Source organism: Vitis riparia, chromosome 13, assembly GCF_004353265.1.
Source record: "Vitis riparia cultivar Riparia Gloire de Montpellier isolate 1030 chromosome 13, EGFV_Vit.rip_1.0, whole genome shotgun sequence".
Taxonomy (NCBI): domain Eukaryota; kingdom Viridiplantae; phylum Streptophyta; class Magnoliopsida; order Vitales; family Vitaceae; genus Vitis; species Vitis riparia.
In genome coordinates this window covers 6,341,929-6,363,391 of record NC_048443.1, presented here as the reverse complement: position 1 = coordinate 6,363,391, position 21,463 = coordinate 6,341,929, and positions in this window count along the sequence as shown.

The window sequence follows — 21,463 nt, the reverse complement described above, 5'->3', positions numbered from 1 at the left end:
TCTGAAAGAGGAACGCACGCACCAGACTCTTGAGAGCATCACACACCCAATTTCTCTTGTTGATTCTAAAGAGTGCATGGTATCCACCACACCAGGTGGAATTGATTTTAAAAATCATACTGTCACTAACAAAAGTAGCCCACTCGTCTTTGACCAAGGTAAATTGATTTTTCCTATTTTCATTTGGATTCATGACTATTCAACTCAATTTATTTCAGAATTTTATTTATTTAGTTATTTATTTCCAATACCAATATATTCATATTTTTAATTTGTTAAATTTGGTTTTGTATTATTCCCGTTATGTATTTTAAGTTCTTTTTATTTTTTATTTTCTAGTTTAATTAATCTTATGTGAATATATGTATGTTGGCAAGCCATTAAATTTGTTTCTATTAATTTTTGTTTAATTTAAGATTTTTGAGGTTTTTATTTTATTTTATTTTATTTTATTTTATTATTATTATTAATTTAGATTACCCGGTGTGTGCACTTCATAAAATTATTTGTTATTAACTTTGAATATCCATATTAATTTATTTTGTTCCTTAAACTATTAGTTTTTTTTTTAGTCTTGATTGATCCATAACTATCACAACATGCATCATAGAATTGACTTTTAAAAAAAAAATAAAAAAATAAAAAAATCGTAATGTCACTTTTGTTGGAGAGTAGCCCACGCGTCTTTGAGAAAGGTAAATTAATTATTCATGTTTGAATTTTGATTCATGACTATTCAATGCCTTCATAATTATTTCAGAATTTTATATATTTAGGTACTCATTCCCAATGTTAATGTATTCATGTTTTTAATTTGTTAAAGTTAGTTTTGTATTATTCCCATTCGGCCTATGCATTTTAAAATTTTATTTTATTGTAAATTCATATTTAGCTTAGATGTTAATTTTTAATTTTTCTTAACTAACTAAATTAATTATTAGTGATTTATCATTCTTGCTTGAAAATTATGATTTATGTTTAATGTAGTTACAATTTATTTTCTTAGTTCGACAAATTAGATTTTTTTTTATTTATTTACTTATTATTATTATTATTATATTTCCAAGTATTGGTTTGGGCAATTTTGTTGATAATGGAAAAGTTAGAATTTTTTAGAGTCTGGATAATTTGTGATAATGGTTAAAAATTTAGAATTTTGATTGGCACTATTTGGTTCTCAATTAGGAAATTCATAATTTCTTTTAGTTTAGTTTTAATTTATCTTTTAGTTTATATGTTATTAAAATTCAGTTTATTAGTTCAATTGATTCCATGTCACATCTTTTCATATCTAAAGGTTGTTAAATTTAATTCATGATTCATTCTTTTAGTTTATTAATTTTAGAATTTAAGTTGGTTAATTTATTCCATTTCGCGTTGATATATTCATGTTTTAAAATAAATAAAGAAAAAGAATTATTTTAGTTTTGATTGATCCTGCTTTTGTTGATATTCTTTAGAGTTTTAATTAATTCGATTGGTTTCATATTGTTTAGTTTATGTTAAGATTTTTTAATTCCATTTTTCTATTAATTCTATGCTTTCAAATTGTAGGCTATTAGTTTAATCTATCCCCATGTTGTCATTTTGTGCTTAAAAAATAGTTCATTTTAGTTTTTGATTAATTTTTATTTATTTTATGTGTTTGTTTTTTATTTATTTATTATTCATTTGTTTAGTTAGTCGATTAAATTTATGACTCCAAATCGTCAATATTAGTTGATACGTATCGTTTGTACTATTTTAAAGGTCACGTAATATTTAATGTTTGACTAAGTTTATCTTAAGATTAAATGTTGTTAAAGTTTCAGTGCTTGTAAGATCTAAGGTTTCGGTTTATCACTTTGGTCATCCTTTGTCAAATTCAATTTTCGAAGGCTATCGGAAAATAGTGAAGATTGGCCCCCATTCCCACCGACTACATACCATCTGTTTATTTATTATTTTTATTTTTATTCTCATACATCAAAAAATATAATTTTCAAAACTTTGATCTTCACGTTTCGATTTTCAAAAATTCCAATTTTCCAAAAATTTATATTTTCGAAATAATTTTCCAAATTTTCATTTTTTTTAGTTTAATTTTCTGAAATTCCATTCTCGAAGTCCCAATTTTCCAAATTTACAATTTTTAAAATTTAATTTTCCGAAATTTCATTTTTCAAAAATAATCCTTCCAAATTTTCAATTTTTTAATTTAATTTTTCAAAATTTCATTCTCAAAATTCCCATTTTCCAAAATTCAAAATTTATTTATTTATTTATTTATTTTTATTATTTAATTTTATTTTAAATGATTTATTTATTTATTTATTTTGAAATACCATTCTCTAAGAGATTTCCAAAATTTTCAAACTCATTTTTTTAAAAATAAAATTCCACACTTCCGAAATTTCAAATTTAATTTTCAAAATTCCTCTTTTCAATTTTTTTTTTTTTATATAAAAGTGAATAAGCTTTCATAATTCCAAAATGATGGAATTTATGAGAATTAATTCATAGCAAAAATTAATTGGGCTTTGGTGGGGGCCCGACATTCATAACATTTTTTTCGAAAATAATTCAAGTAAGTTGTGCTCTCCATTTTGTTTGATTTTGATTTGGTTTTGTATGAGATTTTTTTTACACTTGTCATTGTACACTAATCTTATTTTCATGACAGCGCTTTATTACCTACTACTAAGGTACACTCTCACTCCCACTTCGTTTATCATTTTCTCATCATGATTTATTTTTGAATTATGATCATTTTGGTATCTATTAATCTTCTAGTTAATTGCCATGTCTGGTTCACCTTATTTAGTAGAGACCCATTTTTTTAGGGGCTTAGAGGGGTGCTACGGTCTTTACCGTACCTTCCCAATAAGTAACCTGATCCCCGAACCCAGACTCTGGTTTTTCGCAGACAGCTTTTCCAAAAAAATCAGGAGTCCATTTAGGGGTTTTATTCTTACTTGTTTTCCCCTTTAAAAATAAATAAAAGTAAGTGGCGACTCCAAGTCTTTTCTAAAAATCATATTTTTCACCCAAATAAACGAAAAGGGAGTCTCGCCGATCAAGTGGGAACGCATCATTAAAAATGCGGGGTCCACAGATACCACTAATAACACTATGCATGTTCATACTGGTACAAAACAATGTGTTATGAATGAAGATTCCTCTATGTTGTGGCACTGGAGATTGGGACATATCTCCATACAGAGAATTAAGAGATTATTAAATGATGGAGTACTTAGTACTTTAGATTTTATTGATTTTCACACTTATGTGGACTGCATTAAGAGAAAGCAGACCAACAAGTCTAAGAAGGGTGCCAAAAGAAGCATAGACATGGACGCGTATGGTTTAAAATAATTCATCTCCTTCATAGATGATTACTCACGATACATGTATATCTACTTGCTTCATAACAATAATGAAACATTGGGTGCCTTTAAAGTTTTTAAGGTTGAAGTAGAGAAACAATGTGGAAAACAAATAAAGATTGTGAGAACAGATAGAGGTGGAGAATATTATGGTAGATACACCGAGGATGGACAAACACCTGGTTCCTTTGCGAAGTTTCTTCAAGAGCATAGGATGGTTGCTTAATACACCATGCTCGGTTCCCCAGACCAGAATGGTGTGGTTGAAAGAAGAAACTAAACATTAATGGACATGGTTAGGAGTATGTGTAGCAACTCCAAGTTTCTTGAATCCTTGTGGACTGAAGCTCTTAAAACAGCAGTGTATATATTGAACTGAGTTCCAACAAAGGTTGTCCCTAAGATGCCATTTAAATTATGGAAAAGTTAGAAATTGAGTTTGCGACATATATGCATTTGAGGATGCCTATCTGAAGTAAGAGTTTACAACCCACAAGAGAAAAAATTGAACCTAAGGACCATTAGTGGGTATTTCATTGGATATGTTGAAAGGTCTAAAGGGTATAGATTCTACTGTCCATCTCACAACACTAAGATTGTGGAGTTAAGAAATGCTAACTTTCTTGAGAATGACTTGATTAGTGGGAGCGATCGATTTCAGGACATTGTTTCTGAAAAAAATCATATTGATGCTTAACCATCCACTTCAAGTGATAGACTGATTGTCATTCACTATGCTCCTCAAGTTCAAACGGGTGATAGACAACCAATCATTGAAGTTCCACAAATTGCTAATGACAATCTAATAGATCAAGTTGTTCAAGATTCGCTAGAAATTGATGAACAACCAATTGAACAATGTAATCCTCAGGAAAATGTTGATACAACATTAAGAAGATCTACCAGAGCAAGAAAAATAACAATACCTAGTGATTATGTTGTGTATCTGCAAGAATCGGACTATGACATTGGAGCAAAAAATGATCTCAAATTTTTTTCACAAGCCATGAGTTACAAAGAATGATAATTGTGGTACAATGCCATGAAGGATGAGATGAGTCCCATGAAGCGCAACGATGTTTGGAGCCTTGTTGAGTTGCCCAATAGTACAAAAGCTATTGGTTGTAAATGGGTCTTTAAGACAGAAAAAGACTCACTAGGCAACATTGAGAGCTACAAGGCTAGACTTGTTGCAAAGGGGTTCACTTAGAAAGAAGGAATCGATTACACGGAGACCTTCTCTCCTGTATCTAAGAAAGATTCCTTATGCATTATATTGGCATTAGTTGCCCACTTTGATTTGGAGTTGCAACAAATGGATGTGAAAACTGCATTTCCTAATAGAGAGCTAGAGAATGAGGTTTACATGAAACAACCTGAAGGATTCCCCTCTAGTGATAGTGAACAATTGGTTTGCAAGCTTAAGAAATCCATATACGGTTTAAAACAAGCATCTCGCCAATGGTATTTAAAATTCCATAACGTAATTTCTTCATTTGGTTTTGTAGAAAATGTTATGGATCAATGCATATACCTTAAGGTCAGTGAGAGTAAAGTCTGTTTTCTTGTTTTATACGTGGATGGCATCTTACTTCATGAGGTGAAAATATTCATCTCTAAAAACTTTGACATAAAAGATATGGGTGATGCGACTTATCTCATTGGCATTAAGATACATAGAGACGAATTTCGAGGCCTTGTGGGTCTATTTCAAGATACCTATATCAACAAGGTTTTAGAGAGATTTCAGATGAAGGATTGTTCACCAAGTATAGCTCTCATTGTAAAGGGTGATAGGTTCAATTTGGACCAGTGCCCGAAGAATGATCGTGAGTAGGAACAAATGAAGAACATTCATTACGCTTCTGCTGTTGGAAGCTTGATGTATGCTTAGGTTTGTACAAGACCTGACATTACATTTGTTGTTGGGATGTTAGGAAGATATCAAAGTAATCCAGGTATAGACCACTGAAAAGCTGCAAAGAAGGTGATGAGGTACCTTCAGGGGACCAAAAACTACGTGCTTATGTATAGACGGACTGATAATTTGGAAGTGATTGGCTACTCTGATTCAAACTATGCTGGCTGTATTGATTTACGAAAATCAACTTTAGGATATGTCTTTATGCTAGCCGGTGGAGCTGTTTCTTGGAGAAGCGCAAAACAGACTTTGACTACAACTTCCACTATGGAGGCTGAGTTTGCGTCTTGTTTTGAGGCTACATCGCATGGTGTATGGTTAAAGGGTTTCATTTATGGACTTAGAGTTGTTGATTCAATTTCTAGGCCATTGAAAATATATTGTGACAATTCAACTACAGTTTTTATGGCTAAAAACAACAAAAGTAGCAGTCGAAACAAGCACATCAACATCAAGTATTTAGCTATAAGAGAACGTGTTAAAGAGAAAACAATGGTTATTGAACATGTTAGCACTGAATTGATGATTGTTGATCTTTTGACTAACGACATGCACTGTTGAAATTTAAGGATTATGTAGATAGATCGGGACATGGTTCCTTTGTGTGATTTTCATTGTAAGAACGAATGCTATTTTCAATGAAACTCTATTTGTGATGTTTTCTCATATTTGATTTTCTTTGTGTACACTTTTATTCATTTATTGAGAAATATCATTAATGTCTGGACCTAGAATAAACATAGGGTTTATTCATTAAGTTATATGGGCTAGCGTTTAAGAGACATGATGCATTGTGATACATGGAAGATAATACTCGATTTTAGAGGACTTATTGCCATGATTCATGTGTTTTGTTTCTTGCTATGGTGAATGATGGAATATATGGACCAAGTGGGAGAATGTTGGGATTTTATTTCTCTTGGATCTTCGATAATAAACCAAAAACTTGATTCAGAATGTGGTCCACATTTATTCCATCAATTTAGGAACGAGGATTAACGTTCAGTACCACGTTCACATCCCTACCCCATGTTCTGTGCACGCTCGAAGCAAACTCGCTGATGGAGAGAGTCTTTAAAAAGGGACAGAGCATTAAAGGGTAGGGTTCCCTAAGCCTTCAATCTCTTTCAATCTCAAAAAACACCATCTAAGTGGAGGTTGAGAAAGGTTTAGAAGCACCTGAAACCTGAAAATTGAAAAACACATTTTTAACCTATAAGAATGACAATGGCGGGAGGTACGTTTTCAATCTGTTTTCAATTCCGCTTATGATCTAATTGCTATTTAAAGGATTGTTATAGCATGTTTAGATTTATTTTTGTCCATCAATAACTACATAAGAAAATCAATTCTTTTAATTTTTTTAAATACTTTTCGATAATCACATATAACCTCAATTCATTTTTATTTTATTTATTTTTATTTTTCTTCTTTATATTTTTTTCTTCATGTTTTTCCTCCAAGCTTTCTAATAATGAGACATAGTCTTAATTTATTTTAAATTTCCAGAGAAGCAAAAATAACCTAAAAAGTAGCAAGCAATGTTCAAGTCAAGAAAGCTAAAATATTAAAATTGAAAAATTAAAGTATTAAAACAAATATCCCTAGAATCAAAGATAGTTTAAAATATTGCGGAAAGCTAACGATTCGAGCTAAAAAGCTGAAATATTGAAGAAATCTCTTTTAGAGTCAAAGATAGCCTAAAAAGCAAGCCAAAACATCGAAGAATATGACAAAAGGGATTGAACCCATGTACAATCCCATATTAGCATGCTATTTGCACAACATTGCTTCAATTGGTCATATTTCCATTGTTTCAACTCCAAATTATGATTTGTTTGAAGCGTTGGATTCTTGAATTTCTACGCTTAAAATTGTATGTGATTTCCCTAAGAAACTCACTTAAAGTGGTCTTGGTTTTAACTCAAATTTGACGTCACTATGCAATTATGCATTTTGCACAACCTTGTTTGAAATAGCCATATCTCCCTCACTTCAATTCCAAATTACGATCCGTTTGAAGAATTGGATTCTTAACTTCCTAAGCTTAAAAACCATATGTAGTTTTCCCCAAGAAACATCTAGGAGATAGTCTAGATTTTGAGTTAAAGTGGACATCATTGTGCTGCCATAGATCTCAAAACAAGAACTTCCAAGAAACTTCAAAATTTCTTCTTGTTCTCTTAGGTCACCATAGAATCTTACAAAAAAACTTCAAGATTCCTTCTTTTCTCTTGGGTCGCCATAAATAGATATAAAAAAACTCAAATTTTTACAATAATAAAAAATTCCTATGCTCCTATATGGAGCTTACAATCCATCTATTGAAAAGAAATTTTTTTTACAATCAAATAAAAATCTTATACCCCTTTATGAGGTGTACAACCCAATCTAGAGAACAATGATCAATAATCAATCCAAATATATTTATCCATTTAATTGAATCAATAAAACCATTTCATTCTTCATCCTTTAGGTCGTGAGATAAATAAAAATACCTTGAAAAACAAAGTTAGCACACCCTGTAAGGGATCTAACATGTTATAACCTACCCTAGGGTTTTGATACTAGTTGTTGGGAACTTTGGACTATTTTATTCCCATGCCTTGGATCTCGTAGGATGCACATATCTATCCTTAGGGATCTTTAGATTTAATGCAATGGAAATATATGATTTTAAAAACCATTAATAACTATAGATCTAGAGATTTGAAACACATACCTATGATCTGGATATTCTAAATCAAGATCCATTTGATGAATAACATGCTTGGAAAAACTAGATAGTCTTTCTAACCTCATGTTGTTGCCCACGTGCGCGTCCCATGCAATTCCTGTGCACGTCGCTTATGCGCGTCTCATGTGCTTCTCGTGCATGCGGCCTGTGAACGTCCAAGTGTTGTAACCCTTTGAGATTATAAAAGCTAATATTAAATGAGAAAAACACCCAAGAGGGGGGTGAATTGGGTTTTTTTTTTTAAAAAAAATTCTTTTTAAACACAACAAATTCAAGCACAAGAGAAGCAAATAAAAAAAAAAAAGATAGAGTTAGAGAAATCAAACTCATATTTTATAGTGGTTCAACACTTCCTTGCCTATGTCCACTTTCCTCAAACTCCTAACCGAGTGAGGGTTCCACTAACTTGAAGCTTCAACCAAGTTTCTAATCTTCTTTACACTTGGATTTCGGCTCCAATGGGCTCTTACACAATCTCTTCAAGATTTAACTCAGTTGAAGGCTTTAAGACTCAATTAACAAGAATGAACTTTTCTCAACCTAGCTCAATAATAGCTCAAATACAACTCAAAACTAGGATGAATCACAAAGGTGCACTAAAAGATATGCAAGTGAAGATTTAATGCACCAAGAAATAAATGAGAGCTTTTAAGGTAAGAATAAGTGGGTAAACAAATAAATGCATATTTTCTCTTGCTCATAAATGAAGTGGAGCTCTCTATTTATAGGCTTCTAACCTCGGGAGCCAAGAAAATCAAAAAGCAGTCTCAACCGGTCAAGTTTGGGGTCGACTAGTTCACTAGCCGTTTGAGTATTTAATGCTTTAGCAGGTTACCGTTGCTTTGACCAGACCTCGATCGGAAGTCAATCGGGAAGGAAAGGCTACTGGAAGAGAGAGAGTGTTTTTTCCACTCCTCGACCAAACCTTGACCAGGAAGAGGAAACCGGTCGACCGGTATCGTAGCTGGTTGAGCCGGTTGGCCAATGCCTTAATCGATTCACTATTTTTGGCCAGAAAACCTATCTTTTTCTAGTATTTTCTCTTCTAACACTTAGGCAAGGTCTTTAAGTAAAGTTATATGCCAATTTTGAAATGTTTTGTCTAAGGTACATTTGATAAAAACTCGGGTTTAAATGAAACTGTTACTTTAACGAATAAACCGAGTTTTTGAAAGATGCATGAAGCAATATGTAAAACCTAAGTGCACTCATGCATTTATCTTAGATTTGTTTCCTATGATTAAAGGTCTTCCAAAGGTCTTGATCTTGCATCTATTAGGTCATTTGATGAATTTCCAAATGAATACCTGAAATTTTTATAATTTAAACCAATTAGTAACCTAACCATGGTTTGTTATCATCAAAACCTGATTAGGAGAACCCTTGGGCTAACACCCTTCATCCAATGAAGTCTCATACACTTAAGATCTTCCACCTGATGACTCAAACCACGATCTTGACAATCTAAAGTATGGGCTTTGGAAATAAGAAAGCTATGATACCCTCTTTCTCTCTCTTTCTTTCTCTAGAAGTGGAAGACAACTCTTGCCAAAAATCATTAGGAAACCCTAACCCACAAAAGGGTATTTATAAGGTTGCCTATTGGCTTAAGTCACTTAAGCTTATCAAGGTTTGAGTCACTTAATCTAACCCAAAACAGGTTATAATTAATTAATTAACCACATAGGGTTATCTAATTAATCAATTAATCTAAACCAGAGACCTTGTTCATTATACCTTGTGCAACCTTGCGTAATTACTAAAACACCTTTATACACAATAATGAACCTAAAACCAATTCAACCCTCATATATAAATTGTGCCATCATGATATATGAGCTTAGTACAGGGACCATTGGGACCCATAAGAGTGTTATCTCGCTCATAATCCAATTCTAAAGTTGATTTAACATTTCACTATGAAGAATCAACTACACTCTAATACCTTATGTAAATAACAACGAGACGAAGCTCTGGTCTGTGATCTAATCCAGTACATGCAAACTTCTCATGAATCGGTGTCCATAATCTAACAAGGCAGTGTCATCACCTATCAAGATTACCTCTTAAACCCTTTAGTACAAATCTAACTTATTATGTGATCAACTGACATACTTTAGCTCCAAGGAAAATATGTTAAATTTCACTAAAGGAATTATTGTGACCACATATTTCATGATCACATGTCTTTTGGATCACCTAAGAGAACTTACTGTCTTAATCCTAGGAGATATTATGATGTCTCTTTTGAGAATACTTGTTGCCACCAGCCTCCATCAACAATGATTCAATCCATAAGGATATATGACCATTTTAGGGTCTCACCCATAGGTCAAAGTTTCCTATTGATTTTAGCACAGACTCGATATCCTCTCAAGGTTGAAAATCTATGCAATGTGGTAGTTTGATGAATTATGACAATTAATAGCCTTATGTCATGATTCACCATAGGTCCTGTCTAGTGTGTATCACATATACTAGTGCACTCACTATGGTAAACTCATCCCAATGGCCAAAACAAGTCATCTTTCCAATTAGAAGGTAGTATACTACAGTCTCTATTGAATTACCTAGATCCACAAACTGACTATAGACAACTTATCTACTTACAAGGAATTCATGACTTGTATCCTTTGTACAACTCCTAATGCACTCAATCATGTACAATGTAGGAGATATAGGTTGAATGATCAAATTGATTTCAATGCATAAAAAGGATAACAAGGGGATAATCAAGTTTGACTTTGTTACGTCATTAATGACTCACGTTTTTCACATGCATTCCTACTTGATGGCGAGACTCGCTTTTTATTTAGTGAAATTTGATTTTTTGAAAAAGACTTTGAGTCGCCACTTATTTTAGTTTTTTTTTAAAAGGAAAACAAAATAAGAAAGAAAACCTTGTGTGAGTCCTTATTTGGAAAAGACATGTCTACAAAAACCAAGTTTGAATTTGAGAGTCAGGTTACCTATTAGAAAGGTACGATGGTAAGTCGTAACATCCCTCTAAGCCCATATACATATAGTCTCTACTAAACAAATTAAAGGAATTGTGGCAATTAATTAGTCATGGATATCAAGCAAAAGAATGTCACAAATCAATAGACACAAAAATACGGATGAAATCAAATTATAAGAATATGCAAGATAAGTGACAAGAAAATTATGCTAAATGATTTATTGAACTAAATATATATTTTAAAAGAATTAGTTTTCAAGAAATTTCAAAGAATTTTATTAAAAACAATTTTGAATTAATGATTTCAATTTATTTATTTACAAAAAAGATTTCAATTTATTTTCAAGAAATGATTTTATTTTATTTCATTTGTATTCCATTTTCAAAAAAATTATTTACACTTATTGTATTAAAAGAATTTATTAGAAAATTTTAATTTGGCCACAAAATTATTTTTACATACTTTTACTAAAAATGAATGAATTTTTACAATTTTATTTTAAAAAAAGTATTTTGATTTATTTTCATTTAAAAAAATGACTTATACAAATTATTAAAAAACAATATGACTTTATTTGCAAAAGAATTTTTAATTAAAAAGAAAAAAAATTAAATCCTCTATTTCTAAAAATTACTTTGAATCCCATTTTAATTAAGGAAAAATAATTTATTAAAAAAAATTGGACAATTTTATTAAAAATTAATTTTTGGGACAACTTCATTTACAAAACAATTTTTGGACAATTATTATTAAAAACAATTTCTTTTTTTAATTTTATCAAAAACAATTTTTTTTGGATTTTTCTAAATTTTTATTAATAAAAAAATTCTTTTATTAAGAAGAATATTTTAAAACTATTATTTTATTAAAACATATTTATTGAATTGTTTCTCTTATTTAAATTTTTTTTTTTGGTTTGTTCAACATTCAATTTTTTACACATTCAATAATATATACAAACGAATATTTATAAGAACTAATAGAAATAAAATAAAATAAAAGTAGAAAATCAAATATGTACACAAACAAGCTTACAACAAGTTCAATGCTCAATTTATAACTTTTTGAGTCTCACTTTCTCCCATGAAATTCCATACTCAATGTGCCATAAATTCATACTTAACCAACAAAATTATAGAATGGGTTTATGTAAAAACAAAAATAGTTCAAATGTAAATATTTAAAAATGTATAAAGTTCACAGTAGATATCCAAACTTCAAATTAGTTCAACAAATTTCGTCAATCAAAATGGGCTCAAATTAGCAAATATAATCCAACAAAACATCTCACATGCCATAGGCCTAAATCCAAAAATTTTAAATTAATAACCAAAATATAAGCTTAATTAATCAAACCCAAAACATGATAAATTAAAATAAATTTCATTAGGCCTAAACTTAATATCCCATAATTCCAACTTAATTTAATATGCAAACTTAAATCCACAACCAAAATAAAGTCTGATTTGTGCTAATCCCAATTTACAACTAAAATCAAACATAATTTAATAACTAAATAACTAAATAAATTAAGAAAACTCAAAATATCCAAACCACTACTGCATAAATCAAACAATAATAAATATAATGCAACAACAACAACAACAACAATAATAATAATAATAATAATAATAATAATAATAATAATAATAATAAAATAAAATAAAAATTTTAACTCATGTTTTGGAGCCGGTTTGAGTGTTGTGGGAAAGAAAGAAAATGAGAGAAAAGTGGGAGATGGGAATGAGGTTGGTGGTCCTGTCAGCGGTGGTGAGGATGGATGGGTTTTTTTGGGAAAAGAAAAGAAAAATTAAATGGAGAAATGAGAGGAAAATGGGAGAAAAATGGGGAAAGAGAAGGAAAAAAATCTGCCTGGCTGGTGTCTCTGTGGGTGTGGTGAGTGGGAAAAAAATGAAGAAAATGGGGAAGGAAAAGGGAGGGGAAAGGGGAAATGAGAGGGGATGGAGGGGTATGGTCTTCGACGTGGGGGAATGGGGAGGGGGTAGGTGAGGGTAGGTGGAGGAGAGAAGAGATAGAAAGTGGAGAATATGAAGAAAATTGGGAAAAATGAAAAATAAAATAAAATAAAATAATAATAATAATAATAAGAATTAAGATTTAAAATGTATAAGTGGGCTAATAAAATCAAATGTAATCGGGTTTGAAATTTATTGATAAAGTTGAGCTCAAAATTAATGTAAAAATAAAATTATGATAAATTTTGGGGTCTATAATCATGTCTTACTTTTAGAGGCTCAATCCCAACATTTTCTCTTTTAACTTAACTCGTACGCCACAACTATGCACCTCTCCAATTTAAACACTTTACATACCCCCAATTGTGTCTTTTCTCTTTTATATTAGATTTGTGCACTAGCACCATAGGCCACATGTGCAATTTTTCTTCTTCTATTTTTAATTTTATATTTTCCTAAACTTAACCAAGTTTTATAGGTTATCTTTTCCATCAATTGAAGGACCTTAAACACCTTAGAAAGTCTCTACGGTAAAAATCATCAAACAATAATCAATTGATAAACAAACTTAAACAATAGAAAACCATCTCAATTCATAATATTTAATATATATTTTATTTATTCCATTAAGGTCATTTACCTGTTATTGAAGTTACTTATATACCTATATAACTATTACATACACTATAGTTCTCTCTTTTTAATATTATTACAAAATTTCTAACACCAAAACACCTATATTACAAAAACATAGTATCCTAAATGCTTTAGTTGTAATAGCATAACTCAATTCATTTTTCCTTCTTGTTCCTCTTTAGTTTGGTTTGTAAAAAATAATTTTACATATAAGGGGTGAGCTACAACTCAAAACATATTTTGCAGAACTTATAACAATAATTCATATAAATCATAGATTTTCACTTCATATGCACAATTTTATCCAATCCAACAATAGATATCACATCATATACCTTTCTCGAACTTGTTTCCACAACCTATAACAGTTATAACAATACATAAAGTATTATGAGGTTCTCACTTAAGGACATGCATCCATGCTCCTTATTAATCCAAACATGGATCTTCTAAAAAATGTTTAAGGTCTTTTACCTTAGGGTAATTTACCATTATTTCTTTAGGGACTCTTACCCAAGCGTCTTTCTCTTGTAGTGCCTTTTACCTATCTTTTAGGCCACCCATCTTGGTACCTTACAATTAGATTTACTAGTCCTTTCATTACTCTCCATGTTTCTCATGTTCCATCAACAAGTTAGTCCTAACAAAACAAAGTATATATCATTATAAGATAGGATATCTCAATCATAAGCAACAAGTCCTAATAAGAATTTATCATATTCAAGTGTCATACATAACCATAATTCCCATAACTTCACACATCAATTTATTTTAAACATTATGTATAACAAATAGGTTTACTCAAGCTGTGTATAAAGAATTAAAACAAGTTTTCAAATAAAACTTCCCTACTTATTATAACAACTTGACTATCTTTAACTTTTAGTTTTTTCCCTTAGTTTCCCTACAATTGAGTCTTTATTTTTCTCAAAATAATCTTTGGTATATATGTTTCATTTTTTTCTCTAAAAATAAAGAGATTAAAACTAATAGCCAATTATCCTTAAAAGTTGTTATTAGATGTTCAATTTTGAAACACTCTAACTATCTCGTAATTGACCGATTTTTCACACTAGTTTTACCCCTTTTTGAATTCAATTTTAAGATATCAAATGCCTTCAACTAGAACCAAGTAAATTAATAAAATTTGTTGAACTTTTAGCCATTCACTCAATCAAGCAGCTACTAAGCTACCAATTTTCTATCCACAAGAAAAATTTGTAGAGACATACTAGTTCCTCTTAATTATCTTTCAATTAGATTAACAAGCTTACTATCAAACTAACCAACTTTTTTAAATTTATAACCAATCAATTCACTAACCAAGTCATTAATCTTTATTAAGAGATTAAGTAAACTTAAATTAACTCTTAGTTAAATTTTGGTCATTACAAAATGGAACCCAAAAAGGGTCTGAAAGTCATGAAAAAGGTTCAGATAGTTCTTGCACACCTCAAGTGGCTATAACAGTCTCATAAATAGCTAAAACTTGCACTATCTTAGATGTTAGAACAAAAGAAAAAGAGTTGGAACCTATTGCTATATAGCCACTACAAGTTTAATTAAGAAGGTGAGTGATTGAACCTAGACTCGTGCAAGTCCAAACATCTTAACCAACTCTAGAAAATGAGGTTTACAATTCTATTGCTCCTCTTGACTTACATGACAATGTTAAAAATATTAAACTTCTCATTGCCAGTAGGAAAGGTACATGTAAATGCATATAATACCCATGTCCAATTTTGTGCCATTTGAAAAATTCTCATCATCTCATAAAACTTTTCTTAGCCAAATAAATTCTATATCCATTCCACAAACCTTAATTGAGGCACTTGGCAATAAGAAATGAAAACAAGCTATGAAAGTCGAGATGAAAGCATTATAGAAGAATGAAAGTTGGGAAATTATTAAGTTACAAAATTTAGGAAAGTAGTGGTATTTACAACTAACTACAAGGCTAATGAATTCCTTGAATAATATAAAGCAAGGTTGATCTCAAGGGGATACATACAAATATATGGAGTTGACTATTAAGAAACTTTTGCATGGGTAGTAAAGATGAATAAAACAAATTGATTTAAAGAATGCTTTTCTCCATGTTGAAATTGACGAAGAAATCTAGACGAAAGTTTCTTATGGTTTTAGAGTAAGTTTAGTCAATAATAAGATGTGTAGGATAAAAAAAGGTGTTACATAAATTGAAACAATTTCTTAGAGCATGTGTCATGACCCAAAACCCACTCAAAGGGCATGACGATCATTTCACATTTCAAGCTTGAAGCCTCAAAGTAGAAACGACACAAACATTCATTTTGTAACTGAATGGTTTTCAATTACCAAATTCTTGTTTAGAGTAATAAAATAAATAAATTTTATAATTCTCAATTCTCAACTTTAAAACTAACACACCAACCAAAGTGTTATTGTCCATATAACTCAAAACTTAAATAATTTAAACAGGAAATAAATTCTAACATCTAAACAATGTCCAAAATAAAGTTTAAACCAAAATCCTAATAATAATAATAATAATAAATCCCTAGCCTAGCCAACACTTCTTGCCCAAACTGGGAGTACCTGAAAAAATTATCAATAAAAAAGAATCAACTCAAAGGCCAATAAAGAATATCAATATAGTTTTATGGATTAAACATTTTCAATTACAATTAGAAACATAAGATATAACGAATAATTATTTTTCATAAAAACTTTTGAGTTCAACATACTAATACATCCAAAACTTTTCAACCAAACATTTTCATATTTATGTAAAACAATTTCATATCAAAACCAAATCAAATACATTCAAAATATATTTACTCTAGTTATCGAATAACAAATGAAGTCCAGTTAAGTGGGACTTCACAAATGAGTAGCTAACCTCAAATTTGTTTCTTTTAAGATAGACAAAACCAAAGGTCAACAATTATAACCTATCATAAAGTCAACTATTATAACTTATTGATTAGAGCAAAAAAATGTCAATAATTATAACTCGTTGACTAAGACAAAAAATATCAACAATTATAACCCGTTGATTAGGACAATATAAACCAAAGTCAAACACTTTACTTCATTAATTCAAACTTACAAAACAAAATATCATATCTCCATAATTTTCATTTTTTTATAAACAAAAAAAAAAAAGAAGCTCAAGTGTATTTTTCATACAAAATATATATTTGATCTATGCATATAAATAAATAAAAATTTATAATTGAAAATAACATATAAAAAGAAATATTTTTTTTTCACAAAATTTGTATTAATTTCCCTTATCTCAAAAAAGCACTTAAAAACCTTGAAGAATTTCACCCCAAAGAACCTATTTCAAACTAACAAAAAAAAAACTATTACCATTAACCATTTATCTAAAATTTATAGTCATGAGAATACCTAATAATTTTCTATGTTATCTTACCTATATTATTTTCAACTTGCTAATCAATAACAATTTAATACATGAGTTTCTAAATTCTTATAAAAGTTGACTTATTTTCAAAATCTATTCCCAATATTCTATTAATGTATTATTATTATTATTATTATTATTATTATTATTATTATTAGTTTGCTTTCAATACCAGCAACACCCTAACATCCTTATTGTACGTCACTCAAACCCTTACACGCATATGTATATTTTCTTTACAAGCATCTAGATATCATGCAATTTTTACTATTGTTATTATTATTTTCACCCTCTAACTTGCAAACAACCCTATAGCCTCACACGGAAAGCAAATTGATTTTTTTTTTTTAATGCCTACAAAATGATTGATTTGTTTATTCATTTTATATTCAATTGAAAATTTCAAAATTCCTATCTTTATCAATAAATCAACCTATATTCGTAAATTTCCAAACTTTTTGATTTAAAAGTTAAATAAACAAACCCTAATCTAGGTTGAGGTCTTTAAAGTATTTAAAGCTAATTAACAAATATAAAATACTAATTTAAGGATTAAAATCTTATTTGGAAAATTGATTTTCAAACTCTAAATCTCCAATTCTTTAGTCCTACTCCCTACGTTCTCTAATCTCCGTATAAAAGAGTTTTTTTGAATAAAGAAGGTGAGAAAAATCTACTTTATACTTAGAGATTTTAAATATGAAAAGACATGTTTATCCTTATTAAATTAATTTAATTTAATTTTAAAAAAATTATGGTTTTATTCCTTAAATTTGGCTTGGGGTGTCATAAAAGATTTATAAAGGTTCTGTTAGATATAAAATTTAGACAAAGTTATGGAAATCACATTTTATTTATTAAACATTTTGATTTAGTGGGAGTTACAACATTATTGGTGTATATTGATGACATAATTGTAATCAAGAATGATCCAAAAGAAAAGAAAAAAAAAATTACCTTAATAATGTCTTCCAAAAGAGTGAAAATAAAGGATTCAAACATATTAAAGTACTTTTTAAGGAATGAAAGTGGTACAATCAAAATAGGGCATTTTTGTATAACAACACAAACATGTTCTTGACTTGCTCAAGGAGATAGGAAAGCTTGGATATAAATTTGTAGAGACTATCATAAGCTTGACGAAACATTGGAAGACAAAGGAGTGGATCGATGAGATGATCAAGGTATGTATTAAAGATTAGTGAGATGATTGATTACTTGTTGCACACAAGACCGAATATTGCCTATTTTGTGAGTATAGTGAGCTAGTTTATGCACAATGTCACGGCCCAAAACTTACTCCAAGGGCATAATGATCATTTTACACCTCGAGCCTGAAGTAAAATAAATAAATTTTAATCTTGTAATTGGAATTTTCCAATTACCAAATTGCTATTCAGAGTAGTAAAATAAATAAATTCTAAAATCTTCATATAACAATTTTTAAACTAACACATCAAATCAGGTGCTATTGTTCAAATAACTCCAAACTCAAATAATTCAAATGGGAAATAAATTTTAGCAACTAAACAATATCCAAAATAAAGAGAGTTTTGACAAAAGTCCTAACAAGCCAAATTCCCTTTCTAACCGTTACTCTTTGCCCGAACTGAGGGTACCTAGAAAAATTATTAACAAAGAAAGATGAGGTCAAAGCCCAATAAGGAACATTAACACAGTTTTATGGAACAAATATTTTCAATTATACTTACAAATAAAAGATATAACACATACTCTATTTATAAAACTTTTGAGTTAAATATGATAATACATTTGAATTGTTGAACCAAACATTTTCATATATATCAAAATCATTTCATATCCATTTCAAATAAAATACATTTCAATTATTTCAACTATGGTTATCAAATAACAAATAGTGTCTATTTAAGTGAGACTTTACAAATAGGTGATTAATCTCCATTATTCCTTTTAAGGTGGACGAAACCAAACACTACTAGTACTAGTAAACTCTAACCAAACCCCTAGAACCTAGGGTCCAAATCAATTACATTTCCTACCATGAAATGTAAAAGTCAACTATTATATCCCGTTGACAATGGCCGAAAAGTCAACTATTATATCCCGTTAACAAGGGCTAAACAAACTAGAGTCGAATTCTTTATTTTATTTATTCCAATTTACAAAAGCATAATATCTCTAAGTGTTTCGTTATAAACAAAATAAATGTTGTAACACATTTTTCCATAGAAAAATATATTTGATTCATGCTTAAAAACAAAAATATCAATTACACATTTCAAATAACATATATAAAAAATTATTTCCTTTTGCAAAATCTGTATTAATTTCCCTTATCTCAAATAAAGTTTTCAAAATCTTTGGAGAAAAGTAATTATGAAAAGTCTACTCTTCACCTAACATAACATAAGAAAAATAACTATTATTATTTATCTAAAATGATAGGTTTAACAATCCTAAAAATTTTAGGTATTCAAATTAATATTTTTAATTATGAAAGATAATTTAATCTATTCCTATTTTAGAAAATTTAATAAATTTTTAATTCATATAAAACTTATATTTTATTTTCAATTTATTTCTTGGGACACAACATATTTTAATTAAATTACATTTTATTTCACTAATTAAATTCTATACTATATATTAACTTATATCCATCATTAATATAATTATAATACCAAAAACTTTACTTCACTCCCTTTTATTTATATATTATATTATCTCACTTTCATTTTTTTTTCACCAAACATAACCACCAATGCCTTTTATTTTATATATTATACACAACTCCTCTCCATCATTGTTAATATAATTATATATACATTAACCACCAAATACACACTCCGTACATATCTTTATTTATTATTAATATTATTTTTAATATTACTATTATATTTATTATAATTATTTGTTCCCATATACTCATTCTTCCCCACATGCTCAACGTCATACCTACATATTATGTAGATATATATATTTTCCAATGCCTTCCTCCATTGCACACACATCTTTTTTTTTTCTCCAAAATTGCCACAATCTAGAATGCATCAAAACTTTATATGCATATAAATTATAACATATTTCCAGCATATAAAAGTCACGATTCTTTTTTGTTTTTTTTTTTTTATCTAAAAACTTAAAATTTTCACATTTCCTAATTTCCAGAATTTCCCAATTTCCAACAATAAATCAACCCATGATCTTAAGTTTCCAATATTTTGATCTTAAAAAAAAAATTAAAAATAAACTAATCCTAATCTAAATTTAAAAACTTTCAAAGAATATCTAGCATGTTTAGAACTAACTAAAAAATATAATATATTAATTTAATGTTAGAATCTTACCTGGAAAAAATTAAACTTCAAACTCTGAACCTTTAAACCTTCTGCCCTACGATCTCCAATTATTTAATTTGGTTAATAGGGTTTTCTAAATAAAGAAGGCAACAGGAAAATATAATTTATACATAAGATTATCAATTGTAAAAGGACTTTTTTTTTTACATTTAATAAGTTTAATTAATTAATTACTTTATAATTTACTATTTTACCCTTATAGTTAATTTTGGGTTGTTACACACAATCTAAAGGAGGTCCGCTTACAAATTATCCCTTGAATTTTACAATATTTTATAGAAAGCTCAAGAATGGGAATTCTCTTCAGAAAATAGACAAATTTGTTCCTTAAAGCTTACATGAATGGTGACTATATTGGATCAGTGGTAGATAGGAGATCAACATAAAATTACTACACTTTTCTTGGAGGAAACTTAGTGACCTAGAGGAGTAAAACACAATAAGTTGTTGTAAGGTCTAGTGTGGAGGCGGAGTTTCGAGCTAGGGACAAGAATTCATAAGCTATTATGACTTTAAATTATTCTTAAGGGCCTATGAATTAAATAGGAAGGACCAATGAGATTGTACTATAGTAATAAGTCAACCATAAACATTGCTCATAATTTGCTACAATATGATCGAATAAAGCATGTTGAGGTGGATAGACACTTCGTAGAGAAAAATTAATTAGAAAGCGGATTGATTTGCATTCTATTTGTGTCAATGGAAAGAAAACTTGCAGATGTTTTAACTAAGGGTCAAACGAGCACAATATTTCAAGCAATGATAATCAAGCTGAGAATGGATAATATTTATTCCCATAAACATTGCTCATAATTTGGTACAACATGATCGAATAAAGTATGTTGAGGTTGATAAACACTTCTTAAAGGAAAAGTTAGAAAGTAGTTTGATTTGCATTCTATTTGTGTCATTACAAAGAAAACTTGTTGATGTTTTAACTAAGGGTCTAGCAAGTATAATATTTCAAGCAATGATAAGTAAGCTAAGAATGGATAATATCTATTCACCAATTTGAGGAGAAGTATTAAAAATATGGATTTTCTTAACTGAGTTTTTTTTTTTTTTTTTTGTATATATATATATATATATATATAATTGTGTATATAGCTGTA